Source organism: Alligator sinensis, unplaced genomic scaffold, assembly GCF_000455745.1.
Source record: "Alligator sinensis unplaced genomic scaffold, ASM45574v1 scaffold633_1, whole genome shotgun sequence".
In the NCBI taxonomy this organism is placed as follows: Eukaryota; Metazoa; Chordata; order Crocodylia; family Alligatoridae; genus Alligator; species Alligator sinensis.
Window position 1 is genome coordinate 285,383 of NW_005842280.1, and position 16,336 is coordinate 301,718.

Sequence of the window (16,336 nt, forward strand, 5' to 3'; positions counted from 1 at the left end):
TCCCTGCCATGGCAGGGGGTCGGACTTGATGATCTGCTCAGGTCCCTTCCGACCCTACCAACTATGAAACTATGAGGTGACTGGCTATGTGGATGCAGGGAGACCAGTGGATGTGATGTGACATACCTTGACTTTAGCAAGGCTTTTGATATGGCCGCCCACAACATTCTTGCAGGCAAGCTAAGAAAGTACAGGTTGGATGAATAGACTGTAAGGTGGATAGAAAACTGGCTGGATCATCAGACTCAAAGGGTAGTAGTCAATGGCTTGATGTCTAGTTGGCAGCCAGTATCAAGTAGAGTGCCCCACGAGTTGGTCCTGGGGCTGGTTTTGTCCAATATCTTCACAAATGACCTGGAAGATGACAGAGTGCACCCTCAGCAAGCTTGCAGACACCAGGCTGGGGGGAATAGCAGATACGCTGGAGGGTAGGGTGAGGATTCAGAGTCACCTAGACAAATTGGAGGATTGGACCAAAAGAAATCTCATGAGGTTCAATAAGGACAAGTGCAAAGTCCTGTACTTAGGAGGGAACAATCCCATGCACTAGTACAGACTGTGGACTGACTGGGTAGGTAGCAGCTCTTCAGAAAAGGACCTGGGGGATACAGTGGGCAATAAGCTGAATATGAGTCAACAGTGTGCCCCTGTTGCCAAGAAGACTAATAACATACTGGGCTGCATTGGTAGGAGTGTTGCCAACAAATCAAGGGAAGTGATTATTTCTCTCCTATTTGGCACTGGTGAGGCCGCATCTGGAGCAGTGTGTCCAGTTTTGGGGCCCCACTACAGAAAGGATGTGAACAAATTGGAGAGAAACCAGTGGAGCACAATGAAAATGGTTAGGGGGCTGGGGGAACTGGGCTTATTTAGTCTGGAGAAGAGAAGACTGAGAGGGGATTTAATAGGAGCCTTCAACTACCTGAAAGGTGGTTCCAAAGAGGATGGCGCTTGACTGTTCTCAGTGGTGGTAGATGACAGAACAAGGAGCAATGGTCTCAAGTTGCAGCAAGTGAAGTTTAGGTTAGATACTAGGAAAAACTTTCTCGCTTGGAGGGTAGTAAAGCACTGGAACAGGTTACCTAGAGCGGCTGGGGAGGGGCCGTTCTTGGGAGGTTTTAAGAGCTGAAGACCTGGCTAGACAAAGCCTTGGTTGCGATCATATAGGTGGGGCTGGTCCTGCTTTGATCAGGGGGTTGGACTAGATGACCTCCCGAGGTCCCTTCCAACCCTCATTTTCTATGATTCTATGAATGCGTACTGAAACAAATCAGTAGCGTGTAGGACACTGTTGTGAAATTGATTATGCCATGGCATGGGACCTTCTTGTGAAAAGATGTAGCACATTTCACTTCTTACACTTGGTTGTGTAATTGTGACCTTTGCTTTCACATCTGGCAGTATATTTGAACAGATTATTTCCCTCTATAATTAAGGATCTGCTGCCATGTAGTAACAAAGCTCCCTTGTGAGGTCTGAGGAAAGAAAGTGTATCCCCAGTGGTGGGAGGCAGGGTAATGACATTTGCAGAGAGTGTGGATAAAGATACTGGAAACTATAAGTCAGCCTGATCAATCACATTATCCAAACTTTTCAAAATTGTTTTCAAAATGCGGTTAAAGAAACTTTGCCTGTCACTGCTGTTGGCATTGCTACGGTATGCCTGGTATTTACATCTACCTATATTTGGAGCTGGTTAGGAATTTTCTGACAAAATGCTGGAACATCCCAATTCATTGCTAATGGACTGTTTGCAAGAAAGGTTGGCATTGATGAAAGCCCAACTGAAACATTTTTTTTAAAGTTTCTAAATATTTTGTGTTGATATTTAAAAAAAAAGTTCCTGTTTTCCAGTTGAAAATGATTTTTCATTTAAACGTTTAGGCTAATTACCATTAAAAAGAAAAAGTTAAAATAGAAACAAAATGTTTTGAAACTTGTCAGAAGAAACCATTTCAATGTACTGGAAGTGAATTTTTGGTTTACAAACATTTTTTAGATTTTTGCCTTTTGTCACAAGTCGGGGTGGGCAAAAAATTAAAAATCTTTAGAATTCCCACAGGGTGGGAAATCTGCATGATATTCAGCTCTACACACTTATGATTGTATTTGGGTTTGGAGTGCTGTTCAATGTAGATCTGGTAAGTAATAGTTCTAAGATTTCATTTATATTTGCCTATCTGGTATGTCAGGTAATTCCATCATGCATGCATAAAAAATTTAGGAGTTGACAAATCAACTAGAATAATTATTTGATCCAATTAACTGGATTAGGCTTGGCTTCTAGGAGTGGCTAACACTTGACTTAACATGTCATACATAGATATGACACTGAACACTGCAGTTATGTGATATCTCCAGTGATACTTTCAGTGTTATATCTGTTTAGCACTGACTTACCACAAACATACAAAATTACAAAAGTTGCTGTGATTAATTCAAGTGCAAGTATGTGTATGACTGTTTTTTAGAATAAAAATGGCTAGTGCCAATTGCTTTACTAATGACTTTAGATAAATTAGCTTTAGCTACTTTTTTCCAAAATAAAATAAAGTCTACACTAAAATGATTAATATGTTTTTAATTCACAGTGCAAATCTGTGTGCATCAGCCCTTAGTCTGATCAGACCAGAGGTAGGCAACCTGTTATCTCTGTGAACCAGAATGACCCACCCTGAGTCAGAGGTATGTGGGCGGGGGGTTGGATGCTAGGACGAGGCTGCCACTGTCACTTGTCTCTCTGGTGGCATGAGGGAAGTGCCCACAGCCAAAGCCCCCTACCACTGAATGTTGCTGAAGCCCCATGTCCACAGACTCTAGTCAGCTTGTGGGCTGCAGGTTGCAAACTCCTGCATTAGACAGTTATCTCAATTTCCTCTCCTTAGAGATTTCTATTGAGGTATAATTTGCATAAGAAACTGCTCTCCCCTTAGAAATGTGGACTTTACTCATTGCATTCTGAAATACTTGCAAAAATAGAGCTTTCTGCTTCGGTAATTTTTTAGATTTTAGATCTGCGTTCTATAGCAGAGCCTTCTCTCTGGGTGAAAACTGTTACACTGACACTGGTATCCCTGTCCCCATTTAGTATTGTGCACAACACTGGGTGGCACTCTAAACACTGGCTGGAGCCTCGAGCCACCCACATACTCATTCTGTGTGAGATGCTTGTAGGAGAGAGAGATCTTTGCCTACTGGAAAGAGATGAGAGCAACCTGAACAACAAGCTCCTGCCCTTCCCACTGCTGCTGCCCGATACCTTGCTGTGTTACAGAAGCTTTTCAATAGAGGGGAGCGACATTTTCCCAACAGGGCATCTTTACTGAATGTTTTTTCACTGTAAGACGGGGGTATCAAGCTCATCAGGCCTGTGGGCCAGATGAGGGGTGTGGGGCTGGTCTGCGGACTTGGTTGAGTCCACAGACCCGCTCCACATGCCAGATCCAGCGTGCAGGGCTGGTCTGGCATGGACATTGCATGCAGGGCACGCCTTACACTGGCTGCATTGTAGCACACATGCCAGCTGCAGCCCCACACAGTGCATGCAGCATGCACCAGACCAGCTCCACATACAGCGTATGCTTGTAGCACACATGCCAGCTGCAGCCCCACACAGTGCATGCAGCACGCACCAGACCAGCTCCACATACAGCGTATGCACCAGCTTCAGCCCTGTGTACTAGACCAGCTTCATGCACTGCATATAACGCATGGGGCTGGGGCCAGCACATGCTGCATGTGGCATGTGGGGCCAGGCGGAGGTATGCCATGTGCAGTGTATTAGTCCAGTCTAAGATCCACAGGCAGTATTGGGCCAGATAATAGGATATTTGTCCCACGGATCTTTGTTGCCTTTCAGTTTCTCTTCTCTAATGTGGGGACACCTGCTTACATGATTCCAGGAATTCTTTGCATTGTAAGGGCTTTGAGAAAGGGACTGCTTTTTTTGTAAAGATGTGATGTTCATGCATTATTTCTATACTCCTTTGAACAAGGCTTATTATTTTCAGCAGAAAAGCCGTGGATTCTTAAATTAAATTATTAGAATTTTGGGACATTCCTCTGTTTAATTATAACTTAAAGGTAGGCTGAATTTTGGCCTACATTCTGTATTTTCCTTACATTTTTTCTCTTGTGACTTCAGAATCCTGTCGCTTTAGCTCTGAGGAAAAGTTTAAATGCTAGATGTGCAGTTCTTCCCGGGTAGCCAAATGGAAGAATTTATTACTTGTGTCTGTCTGTTAAGAAGTAATAATAATAATAAAAGAAATTAAATTTCCCTATCTGAAATTAAGTTGCTAAGCAACCAGTCGTACCAAGTATACCACCTACATAAGCATTGTTACAAACCAAAACTTAATTTGCAGCACAAATCATTGTTGGATGGTGCGTTGTTATACTGAAAAGCCTAGTCTCAGGGAGTCAGCACAGTCAGGACCACAGGCTAGTTTTCAGTCACCATAAGGTAGTATGGAAGTCCTTGCACTCCAGCTGCCTCTTGCCCTTACAATTCAACATTCCTATGTCCACAATAAACCTGGCTACTTGAACCAATCAACTGAAACACCCCCTTATGTATTAAAAATATTGAATTGTATGATCACATTTAAATCAGTACAAGTAAACGGAGCAGAGGTATAACTAGTCGATACCATATAATACTGGGTGCCAGCAACACATGATGCAAGAGCAGCAGCCAGAAGTTTGCTGCTGCAGCTTTTCTTGTTGCTGACACGTGTCAAGCAGCCATTTAAATACTGATTTTTGGCAGCCAAGAAAAAAGGAGGGGACATCTTTCTCCTTACAGCAGTGAATCTCTGTCCATTGCTCCTTGTAAGAGGTCACGGCTGAGGCCAGCTGGCTCCCCTGTTACCATCCTCAGACCAAAGGGGTCAGTCCCACCTTCTGACTTGCTCCCTGCAACCTAATGTTAAAAGATAGAAGTTCTTCAGTGGAGTCTTCCCCTTTTCCCCAGCTGGTATCTCTGGCTTTGCTTTTCCAGCTCACTATTCACATCGCTCCTTGTCACCTAGTACACTTGCTGCTTTCATGCCATCTGGGGTCTATTGACCAGGTATTCCCCCCCCACAACGCAATCTGGGGAATCTTCTACCCCAGAGCTTTCCAAACTTTTCATGTTGGTGACACACTTTTTAGACATGCATCATTTCGCGACACAGTAATTCAGTTCCGGGGGAGGGGCCAAGGGAAGCAGACGCGAGTAAGGGAGCTCCGCGATGCCCTTCCGCAAAATTTTCTGCATTTCGCGCGACACACCTACACACTGCCGCCGACACACTAATGTGTCGTGGCACAGTTTGGAAAGCTCTGTTCTACCCCATTTTAGCTGACACCATCCCGAGTGGGAGGCTATACGTCTTTGTCTATATTGAGTCACTCAAGCCCTGTGTTTGAGTTAGGAGATCTGATAGGACACCAAGCCTTCCAGTCCTGGCTTGGGTGTGTATGCTAATGTTCAGTTCCCATCTTTCTGCTCAGGATCCCTAAAAGTCCGTTCTTTACAAACAAACAAAAATACAGGCAGAGCGTCTGCCCCTCTCCAATTTCTGGTGCGTGTTTCTTGGCCTTCCACCCAGGGGTCTTTCCATTCACACCTGTTCCTGTCTTTCTGCAGCCTCATGAAGTGACCAGCCAGTCAGGGATGAGAGCCTCCTGCGTTATGGTGTTCCAGTCCCCTGCAGGTGAGCATGCCTTCATTGAGTGGGGAAAGCTCCTGGTGGAGATGGGAATCTGGGGCTTTCAAGTTCCAAGTGCATTGCTGGGTTTCACTGGTTCCCCACTTGGGGCTTCCCTTGCTGGACAGTCTAAGCATTTATTTTGGGTTTCATGCCAAGATAGCATGAGTGGTTGGCTCCGTGCTAGGGTGGCATCTCAGTGAAGCCACTCACAATGGAGGCAGGCCCCGACCCATGTTCTGGGGGAGAGTGTGAGCAGACTTACTTTCTCCCCTTTCCCTCTCACCTTGTTACATTCCTACACCATGTGCCACCACTGCTGCTATGCTCTCCCTGCTGCTAGAGCTGCTGCAGGGAAGGCACAGAGGGGAGGAGTGGAGCAGCAGAAAGAAATCTACAGCAGTTGAACTCAATTCAACTGAAAATGGAGCCTTTCCCTATCTAAAAGAATAGTGTGTGTGTGTGTGTGTGTGTGTGTGTGTGTGTGTGTGTGTGTGTGTGTGTGTGTGTGTGTGTGTGTGTGTGTGTGTGTGTGTGTGTGTGTGTGTGTGTGTGTGTGTGTGTGTGTGTGTGTGTGTGTGTGTAAAATATATAAAATAAAAAATGCACTGTTACCCCATCATTTCCCTTCAAGGCCCACAGTGCAGATGGAATTTCCAAGGGAAAGTTGACATGATGGGAACATTTCTGCATAAACTTTGGCAGCTGGTCTGCTTGTGTGGAATTACACCAGCAATTAGCTTCTCCAAGGACTCGGAGTGCATCTACACAAGATGTTTACTGTGTTGTTGTCCAATTAGCTCTGCAGTAAAGTCTCAGTGTCTACATGTGCAGCCCTGTTAGGCCACAGTAAACTAATAAACGCTGCCATATGATAGTACTTGTCAACCCAAGTGCTGTTCTTTGGCAGCATTATTTACTCCATCACAGCGTACGTGTAGATGCTGATGGGACTGGCTGGGACAGAAGGGTGCATCAGTACAGGAGCTGCCTGCTGGCTAGCCCTGCACTGAAGCACCTTCATGGCTCAGCCAGCCCCTTCGCAGCATGTTGAGCCAAGTTGGAGCAGCCCCAGGCTGGCAGGCTAACCCCTGCCAGCTGGGTCTGCTCTGCCTCAGCTCAATGTGCTGCAGTCCTGTGTGCACATGTAAACACAGTACCCAGGCACAATAAACTACAGTGCAAACTGTACCAGAGTTTATTCAGTCAAATTAATAGCATGTGTAGATGTGCCTAGGGTGCCTCAAGGTTGCTTTTTGCACCCATTCCTTGTGATTTCCACTAAGCTCAATTCAGCTGCAGGACAGGATATGAACAGAAGACTACTGTGGTCACTTTTCAGTTGCACTAACTTTCTTTACTATTTTTAAAAATCTGGAATTTGAAGTTACTTCATGACAATGGTTTGTGCATGTGTGCCAAAATAAAGAGAGTTACAGAATAACAGTCACTACTGTGACACAGACTGTCCTCCAAGGAACTTGGAAGTTCTGTAGGTCTTTTAGCCAATGCTCAGAGGCAACTAGTGTCATCATCAAAAGCAAAACAGGCAACTGGAGCAATTGAGGTTTGAAAACATGGTGCCTTTACTTTGGCAGTTTCAGTCCCTGAGGAGAACTTCAACAAAATGGATGACATATTGAGATATAGGGCATGATTGCCCTACATCCACAGCACTGGTCTCACAAATGTTCTTTTGATTAATTATAGTAAATTGTGCATTGTGCTCTGACACTTCTTTCAGCAATAGATTCTTTTTCTTTGAGATTTAGAAGGGAGTTTATTGCTCATGGAAGTGGAGGATTACTAGTGCCGGCATAAGCCAGGCATAAAGCAGACCAATTCTGCTGCTGTCAGAGCATATTTACCAACTATGTTCCAATGAGTTCCAATGGTCCTGAGTGACTGAGATGCCTCAGGATTAGTAAACTAGTCCTGGTTTAAAGCCTTAATCAAATTTCCAGAAATGCAGCTGTAACCCAGGTGGTACTCCAAGAGGTACCCCCCTCTCCAATTGAAGGGATCAAACCAGGTGCACAAGGGCTGTGGGAGGTGTAGGGACTGTCCTCCCCCCTATAGAGCATAGCCAGACCACCAGTGGACCTTAACCATATACCTTTTAATGAGGGAACAGTACTGGGAACATAACAGGCATAAACCAGGGGGTATAGGGGACACTACAACACCCTGAGGGGGCAGGATTCAACAAAGGTTAGACACTTACAATCATTGACAAAAGGGCTAACAAAATATAGAACAAAAAACAGCAGAGCAAACCATACTGGTTGGTGAAATATAAAAAGGCACAAATACAAAATGTCAAATGACAAGGAAGTATAGGGCCTAGGTACCTGGAGGGGGAGAAAGGGGGAAAACACAATGGCCCCTTTCCACTGCAAGAAGATTTTCTTCTTGTTAGTTCACTCACCCCAAGTCACCCTAGCTGGGACTTGAACTCAAATCTCCCACATGATAGACAGAAACACTGCTATACAGCCACTACTGGTGGCACTGTTACAAACTGCTAGGGGTCTTGACCTTCCCAGAACCCCGGCCTCATGTCGCACTGCCTGGTCTCTTATTGGAGGAACTGGAAGCAGAGCTGGGAACCTCTCAGGTCACTGCTCAGATCCTTGCTGGAGCAGGGGGAGCCTTTCCTGCTGGCCACAGCCTCTCATAGGTGATCCTGGAGCACAGCGGGGAGCCTCTCCTGCCGGCCGCATGCTGCACTCCTGAGGGTCCAACTGCTGCCTACAGGTCCCACTCCTTCAGGCTCTTCTGGGGCAACTGCTTCCACTGCACTGGCCCAGCTCTTTGAAGCTCCTTCCTTGTGGTCCCTCACTGGTCTGTCTTGAGTCAGCCACGCTGCCTCTTTTATCCCCCTCCAGGTGACCCAAGGGGCCAATCAGGGGACATGGAGGGTGAGTCTCTGGGGCCTGATTGGTGAGGAAAAGGAATCCCAAGTCCTCCAATCATCTTTTGCCTCTTCAAAACCCCTGAGCTAAGTCACTGCCAGCCAGCCTGTCACACAGCAATATGAAAAGCTAGAGAAAGGTGGTAAGACAAGGCAGCTCTGAAAGAGAAAGGGGAGCCATAGAACTGGAAATGGAAACATTGGTTTACCTCTTGTTCTGGGAGATACCGGCCATTTGAGACTCAACCTAGAAAACTCTGCACCTGAAAAAATCCAGATGCTACAAAATGTAGCAGCCTGTCTGCTTAGCAGTACATTACTCTAAACTTTCTTCTCTCTACATCAGCTCCAACATGACTAAAGAGTGTAAATCAAGATTTGTATCCTGATATTCAGGTTGTCCTTGTGACTAGTCCTACCTACCTGACAGATTTCTTTCTCCTCTGTAATCATTGGCTCCTGAGACATTTGCATGTTGCTTGAGCAAAGAAATTATCAACCAGTCAGTGGAGGGTGCCTGAGTAGGAGTGAAAGGAAAGCTATGGCAGAAGCTGGATGTGCACTACAGAACCTGTTTTCTCAAAAGAGCAAAGTACCTGCACACCTTAACTCTCCAAAATATATGTAAAAATCATAAACTTTTTTTTACAAGGCTTTCCTTCAATAACATCTATACATAAATATCCACCTGCACAGAAGCTAATCAAGCTGTATCTGATATGGGATGATGGAAAAAAGGTGCATTATCATTATTATTCCCATTTTTGAATGCTTGGAAAGTATACTGAATGATGAACATATAAAGCAAATTGGCTTTCTTAAGCTCAGTCATCAACTGCAAATTAACAGAGCCTCCATTAATAGACCCACTGGATGAGTTGTGGTATTCATTCTTGCCCTTCACCTAATGGAAAGGGGAAATCTGATTCCATTTGCAGTCTTTAAGAACTGGTAAAACCTTCCTTCCCATATAAATAATTACTGCCTCAACCTGAAAGATTGTTTAAAGTACAATGATTCTTTTTTCTTTTGTAATCTCTGAAAGACATAAAAATGCCAAGTCTAAAGAATTTTCTGGTTATAAAACATTGAGAGAAATGCTTGGCTGTAGTCCATAGGGCCTTGACACAAGGCAGGAAAGAGAGAAAGCTATCAACAAACAGTGGAGAATTCTGAGTAGGAAGATATTTGGGAGTGAATGCCCATGGCTCTAAGTCTGCAGTGTTGCAGGACCTAATCCCACTGATAGTTCATTGGAATTAGGCCCCTACTTTGCAAAATTTACAAGGATGCAGGATGCACATAAGGCTAAAATGGTATATAAATGTAGTTTCGTTATTCTGCATTTCTACTCAAAGTCATTTTCAGCTATAAAAGTGAGAGGATATCACATTTATGTGGAATAAAGGTAACTTCAGAACTCAAATGAATGGCATTCCTTGAAATGAAAGATGCTTGAGAAACTTGATAACACATAGTTCATGCCAGATTAAACCCTTTGCATATGGTAAAATGGCAGGGAGTGGATCTTAGGAACTTAGTTATTTGTTGATTATGTGCATCTTACAAAGGGGCATTATTAGTTCCAGACTGAACAACTTTATCCAGATTTTTTGTTTCTTCTCCTTTGCACTACATAGATAGTTGCAAAAGGACAGCGTCCCCCAATGTCTGCTTGAATGCTACATTTAGTACATTTATCAAGTACTAAATGACTCTGCAGTAGCAACTGCACAGTCAGGGGCACTTGAAGACACATCCACAAGGTAGAATCAAATTACACTCTCCCATGAATATCAGTTGCAACACATACCCAAGCTGGCCTCAGTTTGCTTTGGATTGTTCAGCTTTTCTAGAGGTTGAGTTCTAAATCAGTGTGCTTAACTGTAGGCCTCATTATTTCTCAGGAAAATCTTCTATCAGCATTAGCACCAGTGGTTTCAATGAGAATTTTCCTTGAAGGTCTGCTGGATTGGGTCCTTTGTTGTACTATTATAATCCATCTCCTATAATATAATTATAGTTAAAGAAGTGTTATTTATAGTCTGCTTTATTATATCTGCATCTATTTATTTTAGCTAGTAGTTAAAATAATTTCAATTAGTAATTGAGATTTGTTATTTTTTTATGGTCTGTATTTCTTTCTTTTATTTCCAGTGAGTAAGCTGTCTTATTTTTAACTATAAAGGGAACTCTTCAATCTCCTGCTGAGAAATATGCTAGGCAAGTGATACAAGTAAAATTGCAAAAAAATAAAGGACTTTTGTTACAAAAACCAAAACTTTTCATTCTGGCTCCAACCATCTGTGTTTTGATTTGAGAGGGTAAAATATATATATATGGATCAAAGTTCTGAAAGATGCTGTGACCAGATGTACAGAACAAGATGCTGACTCAAAAGGTGAATTATAAGGTGAATTTTGTGTGTCTGGTTTTATTCCAAATTATGGTGAAGCCAATTTAAATTGCTGTTCTTTCTTGCCAATCTAATGAATGAAACTATTAAAAAAAAAAAAAAAGCCTTGGAATTTTTTGCATTTCCTTGGTATAAGTAAATACAAACCATTCTTATGATCTTAGTTAAAGAATTATAACCCTTCCCAATGGTATAATTTTTTAAATACATAAATGTCTTGCTACTGTTCTTATGTAGCAAAGGATACTGGTCCTTTGCAAAATTTGCTATTGAATTCCAATGGAACAGAAACAGTTTGATTCAAATCATCTGCTGCTAAGGAGCTAACAGCACAGTTTAGGAAGGCTTGCAAATACTCTCTCGTCAAAGGGGCAGTGGTGGATTTGTCTAAACTCCTGATATAAATTAGAGATGGTCTAAGTTACAGCTACTGCTAATGACCCCAAAGGGCCAAACTGGCAGGTGGGGGCTTGTGGGCTGCAGCTTGGCTTTAATTCTACAGTAGAACCTGGATTGTTTGCATCAGGGTGATTCACAACCTGCTTGATTTACAGAAGGTTGCCAAATTAACACCAACCTGCTCAGCTTTTAGCTTTGGCTTTTATTTCAGCAGTGCTGCTTCTCCATGTAGCTGGAGTTCATCAGCAGCCCTGCACAGCTAATCAGAGAAGTGATGCCTTTCAAAATAGCAATCAGCTGGGCAGCTCAGCAGTCCTATGCAATCAGCTGGGCAGCTCCATTTGCTGTTGATTTGCAAACCCTCATTTTTACAGTGGGATCAGTAACCTAAACCTAGGAAGGCTCTTCTACTGTACAGGTTTCCCTCAATTTATATGGTAGATGCATAATCAAAATTGCATAAAGGGAACCCAGTTTATAATGTAACAAATAGGGATATGTTTCCATGGCGGGGAGTGGGGGAGGGAGAGTGTCTGGGGCTAGGGAAGAGGTGGAGAGAGGGGTGCAGCGCAGCCCAGCAGCTGCAAGCAGGCAGCGTCCGCTGCTTCCAGACACTCAGCTCTTCCTGGCACTCGGGGTGGGTGGCAGCCTGCTCTCATCCCACTGTAAGCTGGGACCAGTGATGGCACTGGGCTCTTTCTGGTGCTTGAGGCTGGTGGCAGCCTGCTCTCATCCTGCTGCAGGCTGGGGCCAGGGGCAGCACCGGGCTCTTCCCAGCATTCAGGGTGGGCAGCAGGCTGCAGCACGATGAGAGCAGGCTGGGGCTGGCAGCCATTGCAGGCTGAGCCTGGTGGTGACACCAGACTCTTCCTGGCACTCAGGATGGGCTGCAGTGATGGGAGGGGCTGCTGCCACCCCAACATTCACCATAGTCCCCCCCCAACCTTCCCTCCCAGTGCCGACACCGAGCACCGGGAAGAGCCCAGTGCCGCTGGCCCCAGCCTGCAGCGGCCTGCAGCCCCAGTCTGTAGCAGGACGAGAGTAGGCTGCCACCAGCCCTGAACATTAGGAAGAGCCCGGTGCTGCTGCTGGGCCCAGCCAGCAACCTGCTCTCATCCTGTGTGCAGAGCCTGGCGCAACCCCGCAGTCTGCAGCCCTCCCGGGGTGCGTGTAGCAGCAAGAGCCACACCCCACACCCATTCACACTTTCCTCTGTTTTGGTCCTTGCTGCAGCCCCAGGAGCGACTGACGGACTGCACCGTGTCCCTCCCCTGCCCCTTCCCCCCCAGACTTACCTCGCCGCGCCCTGGGCCTCCGTTTCTCCCCACTCACCCCCGTACCTGCTGCAGCAGCCCTGGGAGCAGCCGACACCACCTGCCTGCACCACGGCATGGCGCAACCCAGGGGCTGGGGTGAGTGGGGACAAGCGGCGCTCCGGAGCCAATCACATAAGAGTGACTTTACTTCATATATAATGAAGCTGGGTATGTGGCAGGGCACTTTTGGTGCCTGCCACTTTAAGGGCAGAAAACAGGCAGCAGCCAGGTGCCTGAGGAGGGCAGCCATTTTGGACCCAGGGATATAAGTTGGGCTGCAGTTTGTTGCAGGAGGAAGGAGGTAACATCAGGTTGAGAGGCTGCTTTGAGAGTATCAAGAGGGCAGGGGAGGAGACCCCTTGAGTGTGGGCGATTGAAGAGGCCCAGTGGGGGCATAGTGGCCCAGTGAGGGGCCAGAAGCAAAGTAAGCCAGCAGTTGTAGAATTGCACAGTCAACACTCGGGTGAGGGTAGCGGGGGACACTCAACAGACCGCTCCGGGGCTGACTGAGGCATGGTGAGATAAGCCCAGCAAGGCCGGGCGGTATGATTGTGGCCCAAGAGACAGGGCAGTATGAAAGAGGCTGGGTGAGAGCCAGCAGAGTGAAGGGGACCCCGGTGAGAGAGGGGTGGTGTGTAAGTGGCCCTTTGGAAGAGCAGGGTAGAACTATAACTGTGTGCCCAGTTTGCTCTTGCTGTAAGCTGGAGAGGTAACACACAGAGCAACATCTGCGAGGCATAGGACCCATGGAGGGCAGGTCAGAGCAGGGATTAAGGCCCCTGTCAGCAGGGTGAGTAATGGGTAGCCTCCCGCCTTAGTAACAATTCTCAAATTTTTCCATCAAGGCGTGGAAGGCAAGTGAAGCGGGCAGTTACCCCAGAAGCAAGGCAGAGACCTGACAAGGAAGCCACCCTGTTCCAGGGTATAACAAGGGTCATTGCATAAGAGAGAAATTGCATATATAGAACCCACATAAATAGAGGGAAATCTGTATTTGCTTTCTTTAGCCCCTAGTCTTCTGGCATAAAGGATTGCTATGTCAACTTTGTGCCACAGGAGGGCCCTGCTAACTGATGTGATCATCTTAGGGATGATCGTGCATGATTTTAGGCAAAAATCTGCCACTGCTGCACAGGCAAATAGAGGTGCCAAATAAACACACTGATGTCCAAAGGAAGCATATATGCCTTTAAACAACGTGTCTTTTTGTCTCAGACCAACACGGCTACCAAGTACACCCCTGAAACATGGAAGATGCCGAATTTTAGCCGATTTTGGATTTTAAGCTTCATTGCAGAACAACAAGGAAGTTTTTTTTGCCTCCCTGCCTGCCATCTGACACCTCCAGGGAAGGAATTCTACCTGATCAACACATCAAAGAGCTACTCAACACAGCTCACAAAGACACTCTCATGGACCCAGAGGGACAGACTTCCATCTTCAGCTCCCTCTGTGCAAAATGAAGTTTATTTCCTACCTATGGGGACTTTTTACCATCTTGTACCATCTACACTTTTCCCAGAGCCTGACGAAGGGACTTTGATCCCAAAAGCTTGCAGAAAAGGACAATTTTCTTGCCATTTTCCAGTTGGTCTAATAAAAGATCATTTTGGAGCCAAGAGTTCTAGTTTTTTGTATGTCTTTTTGTCTCGGACCAACACGGCTACCAAGTACACCCTTTGAACAACCATGTATTTATTTCAATAGCTATGCTTCTTGAGTCAAAGGGACCTTTGCATGAATAACACCGTAGGTTTTAACCATATGTCACAAGTGTGATTTGTTTCTGATAGCACTGCTGCAGAAGCCTTAACAATTCAGTTTTCTGACTTGTATACATTTAAATGCTCATCTTTGAGGTTATGTTACCCATTTTTTTTACAATGAAATTGAATTCAAAACAGATTAAACTTAAAGTTTAGGGCCTTTGTGGTTATGCTGAATGAAGTGAGTTGTATTTCTTCATGGTAAGTAGTACCAGAATTAATATTTACTCTTCCAAAGTGTACCTTCATCTATATTGCTAACATTTTAAATGCAGTCTTAATCAATAATGTATACTTAGTAGTTACAGACATAAAACAATCACCTTATAGAAGCTTAGAGGTCATATTTTAGATACTATAAATGGGAAGTTGATATTGCTGAGGGTGTCAGTGATGGCACTGTGCTGATTGTTGGAATTCCTGAACATGATCAAGAGTGAGGGAACAACATTTGCGGTAATTAAATGTACCATATTTACGCAAATCCAAGACCATTTTTTTTTTCAACATGTGGGAGAAAAGTTCCTGATGCTGAATTTTGAGTACAAGCTGTTGGGGTGGGGGGGTGGGGAGGGGAGGAGGGGGGAAGAAGGCAACTGCTGTGGCTCAGGGGTGGTTTCAGTCCTAACCTGGGCTCAGGGTTGGAGTCAGTCAGAGCTGGAGCTGCTGCTCCACCCCACTGGGCCCCACTGCCTCTGCCCCCCACTGCCTACCCTGGCTTTCTCTCCCTGCCACTTCCCCCCCCAACTCCTGCTCTTCCAAAGGTCAGTCAATAAAAATTCTATCCATGTGCTGATTCCTGATATGGAGTAGCATGAAAACTGGAATATACTGTATTTATGGGGTCTTTGGAACATGGAAATTGGATAGAATTTTAAGAAATCTATCCCCAAGATTGTGCCACTTAAACAAAATTTTACAAGAGTCTTTATGTGTTGCCTTTCCAAAAGCATTTAATATAGATCATTTTCAACTCAGGACAGCTCTGTCTTTAACACCACCAAAATGGATATGCTGTCACAATGAACTGAGACTAGCAGAATGAATGACAGAATAGTGAATAGCCCGTTGCATGTGCTGGAACATAGCCATTCATTATTTGAGCCACATAAATAAAGTCACTTTCAATAATACTATGAAATGTTCAGAAGAATTTACTGTAGAATGAAGATAACCACAGTCATAAACAGCTAAACCCTCTTCCCTCCCCACCCCATAGCCTGTAGCATCTGTAGGGGTCAGTCATGCATTGTTCTCTACATCTCCTTTATGCTCTGACTCACCCTTCAGCATAAAGTGTCTGTAGGCCCTTGTTGCACTATACCATTGTATAGTCTGCTTCTTGATCTGGTCCTCTGAGACTGAGAAGCATGGTCTTTAGCAGGTGGTCATCCTTTACTTGACACATGTTTCCAAACAGCTGTAGCTTCCTTCTCATTATGGAGGCAATGACTTTTCCTTTCACTGTGATCCCATTTCCGCTTGTTTCACTTCTGGTGTGCTCTCATCATAACATTTAATTTCAAAGGCCAACTGTCTTTGTGCATCAGCCTTCCTAAAGGTGCATGTTTCTGTCAAATAGAGCAGGATTGAGCGTACACGTGCCTTGAGCATTCTGATTTTTGTGTGTTGGGAGATTCCCTCATCTCGCCTTATTGACTTCAGGTCACTCAGGGCTGCCTACACCAGCTGTATCTTCCTTCCAATCTCCTTAGAGTATTTGTTTTCCCATTGTCTTGTACATGTTGTTAAACAGCCCAAATCATTTGACAGTCCTGTGGAGGCATCAATAAGGCTCTGCAAGCCTTTGTTCTCTGTGTCTATCAGAC

At 45.0% G+C, this 16,336-nt stretch overlaps 1 long non-coding RNA gene across 1 annotated transcript; it reads left to right on the plus strand.

The window, feature by feature from the left end:
* The first annotated feature begins 1,140 nt into the window (after nucleotides 1-1,140).
* On the plus strand, nucleotides 1,141-14,009 carry LOC112550989. Its single transcript, XR_003095086.1, has 3 exons — nucleotides 1,141-5,702; nucleotides 10,768-11,023; nucleotides 13,957-14,009. It is a non-coding gene; the product is annotated as an uncharacterized LOC112550989 (long non-coding RNA).
* The last annotated feature ends 2,327 nt before the right edge of the window (nucleotides 14,010-16,336 follow it).